The sequence below is a fragment of the Gekko japonicus genome, unplaced genomic scaffold (genome assembly GCF_001447785.1).
Source record: "Gekko japonicus isolate JY-2015 unplaced genomic scaffold, Gekko_japonicus_V1.1 scaffold554, whole genome shotgun sequence".
Taxonomy (NCBI): Eukaryota; Metazoa; Chordata; class Lepidosauria; order Squamata; family Gekkonidae; genus Gekko; species Gekko japonicus.
Genome location: NW_015171520.1, coordinates 457,745 through 461,175, shown reverse-complemented (window position 1 = coordinate 461,175; position 3,431 = coordinate 457,745). Strand labels below are relative to the sequence as shown.

The 3,431-nt window shown below is 44.9% G+C and overlaps 1 pseudogene; it reads right to left on the bottom strand.

Annotated features, from left to right (window-relative positions):
- Positions 1–2,818: 2,818 nt before the first annotated feature.
- LOC107117335 lies at positions 2,819–3,157 on the bottom strand (annotated as a pseudogene).
- Positions 3,158–3,431: the final 274 nt, after the last annotated feature.

Here is a 3,431-nt window from a genome sequence, read left to right as displayed (position 1 = left end):
AAGTGCGCGGACTCTAATCTGGGAGAACTGGGTTTGATTCCCCACTTCTCCACTTGCACCTGGCTGGATGACCTTGGGCAAGCCATAGTTCTGATAAGAGCTGTCCTTGAAAAAGGGCAGTTTCTGTCAAGAGCTCTCTCAGCCCCACCTACCTCACAGGGACTCTGTTGTGGGGAGGGGAAGGGAGAGGAGTTTGTAAGCCGCTCTGAGACACCTTTCGGTAGTGTAGGGTGGGGTATAAATCCAACCTCTTCTCTTCTTCTACCGTTCTACTGGGTGTGGTTTCCCCAGCCCGGGATGTTTAAAAGGAGCTCTGGCTCCTATGGTTTTTTTTGTTGGATCATTCTTGTTAAATAAAGTTGAAATCACTTGGTTAAGAGCTGCCTGAGTCTGATTCACTTCACCCTGCTTCCTACAGGAATTGCTTCGACGTCATGCAAGCTCCAGAGGGGTGGAGCCTATAAAGGGGCTGGCCCCAGGACAAGCCACGCCTTTCATAAGGCAAAGGGAAATCAGCTAAGGAGGACGTGCTAGCATTTGCTCCTCAGGCTGAAAGAGCAGGGTCAAGAGAGAGGTGAAGAACAAGAGAGAGGTGAAGAACAAGAGGGAGGGAAACCTCCTTCCCTCTCAGTCTGAGGTCTGTGGGAGAGTCCACAACAGAGGTGGGGGGCAGCAGTTCTCACCCCCAGGATTTCCCAGAGGGGGCAGTGCCCTCGGTTGTGGGCTGCCAGGTAGCATCTGTTGGAAAGAGCAATGTCTGGTGTACAAAGAAGAAAAGAAGAAGACCCTGCAGGGGGCAGCAAGAAGTCAATTAGATAGGATAGTGAGGTCAGCATCTTCCCTCAAGTGTCATTCCTTGTCTGTCTCCAGTTTACTAATCTCAGGGCAATTTCCCCCTTCTTCTTGGAAGGGCCACAGTCAGTCTTACCCTCTCTCTCATCTAGAGACGTAGTTAGGAACCTGTCTCTCCTATATCCTATCAAGTATGTTAATTCCTAAATAAACCTTTATCTACTCTTTAATCAGGTTGTGTACCATTGCTGTGTTAATCACTCTGCCAACAGCATCATGAAGCTGTTTAGGCTTAAAGTGTGCCGTCTCATCCTCTCCATCCGTACAGAGGCTACCAACTCCCCTTTCTTCCTCTGGGACTTTGGGACTTTCATTTGCCCCACAGGAGCACCCCTCCACTGCCTTGCCTAATTTTTTCCTTGGGATCTTTGGAAGGTCTGCCTAAAGCTCCTACTCTCACCCTGTGGCAATTGAAACACACAGTGTCCTGGGTGTTAAGGTGATTTTCTTATCCTGGAACTTGCAGCTTTAGAGAAGAAGAAATGGAGGACATGGGAATGTTTCTCTCTTTAGCTGTGTGTGTTGGGGGGCAGGGGGAGAAGAGGCCCGTGGCTTAAAGGCTGGAGGTTAAGGTGATTTTGGTATCCTGAGACTTGAAGATTGAGAGAAAGGGAAATGGAAGATACAGGAACAGCCTCCCCCCCCCCCTGCATCTGTATGGGGGGGGAGATAAAGCTGGTTCACCAAATATAGAAAGTGAGGAGATTCTGTTGTTCAATCAAACAGATGGTCCTGTAATTTGAGGTCAGGGTATCTGAGAAGCCAGTGTTTACTGTGGATTTACTGTGGATTGTGAGATGCATGTGGAGATTCATACTGAGTATCCAGTATGTTAGTGGTGTAGTTGTTAGAGTGTTGGTCTAAGACTGGGGAGACTGGCGTTCAAATGCCCACAAAATATACTATGGGACCTTGGGTCAGTTACACACTCAGTAACTGTGTGGAAAACGGGGGGGGGGGATGTATTTCCTTCCATATACAAATTAAGTTTTTACTCAAATTGTCTCAGTGAAAGAGTTCATGACTTCTCACAGTGTCCTCTTTCTTTCACACCCACACCCCCAGGTGATTAATTGTTAATGGCATATGTTTGAAATATAAATTATTTCATATTTAAGTAATTTCAGATGGATTACTAAATGTGACCTGGACCAGGTTCAGGCCCATCCCCCCACCCCTCAGGAAATTGAAAAGTCTGAAATGTCTGTGCTCTTGCTCCACAGCTCCCCTTGCTGGCATGAGGGGGAATAATTCCCGTGTCTAGAACATGATTGAATGCCTTTGTTAGTGGTGCAGTAATCTGTGGTGCAAATACCTTGTAATACTCTGGGGGGAAGCCTTCCGGTCCCAGGGATTTCTTATTTTTTAGCAGTTTAATGTTGTCCAAAACTTCTTTCTCTGTAATGGGTTCCTCCATAACTAGTCTCTGTCATCTAATTTAGAGTGGGCTGGAAATTTGTCTATGATCTTTTTTGGGGGGGGAGGGTTAAATGAGGCAATTTTATTTCAAGATTGGCAGGAAACACAAACATTCCAAAAGGGTCTATTAATGTGCCATTCCATTTGTTTGGGTAGACACGACGGGTTACACACTGTGCGCAGTCACAGTGCAGATGTATCCCTTGTAAAGAAGGGAGCCGGAAGAGCAGGAACAAGAACAGCAAATTTGGTTGCTTATCTACCCTCCCAGCTGCAGGAAAAAGCTGTATTATGACAAAAAGAATTACTCAAACAGCTGGAATGAAGATTACAGATTACCCCGCAAGCATACAATGTAGCCGAAAAGGACTTGAACCAATTCCTTGCAAATTTAGGAGAAAGGATTCCAAGCTGGTTTAGTAATGTTTCAGTTGGATGAACAAAATCTTGAGTGATCATAACGTTATGTGAGATTTCTCAGCACCCAGATATTTAAAGAGACTTCTTCCAGAACTTTAGGGAAGCATTTGCACAAGAAAGTTACAATCAGTTACTTCTTTCCCCATGCCTCCTTTTCAAGTCTTTCACGAATGACTTCTTTCAGGTATGGTTCCAGATAATAATTCTCCTCTTCATATTTTCCCCACTGTTCTTTGGGAAGAATTTGTTGCCTCATGCTCAAATCTAGTGCTCTCTTGATACAAAATAATCTCGCATTATACACATCTTCGGGAAGCCTCTTTAGTGGTTCCTTCACATCATCATCCTCATAGATTGTATCATCTCTCATAAGACCAAGCTTATTGAATCCGGCAGCACTGTAGTACCACTTGCGGAGACCTTGAAGCAGATGCCCACCAGCTGCAGCAGGTGCCCTCCCTGCCATCTTGCCCTCCCGTCTATGATCTTTTGAAAGGTGTCATTACTTGTGGGCTTTGTTGCATATAATTCAGTATAGTATTCCCCCAGTACTTTTAGTATATCGGTGGTGTTTGTAACAATTTCACCTTTTGCATTTTTGAGTGCTTTAATCTGCTTGGATATCTTTAGGTCTTTTATCTTGTGTGCCAAGAGATTTAATGTTCGGGGTGACTTCACCCAATATTTTTGCTTGGTAAAGATTAACTGTTTTTTTAATCTTAGCGGTTTCTAGTATGCTG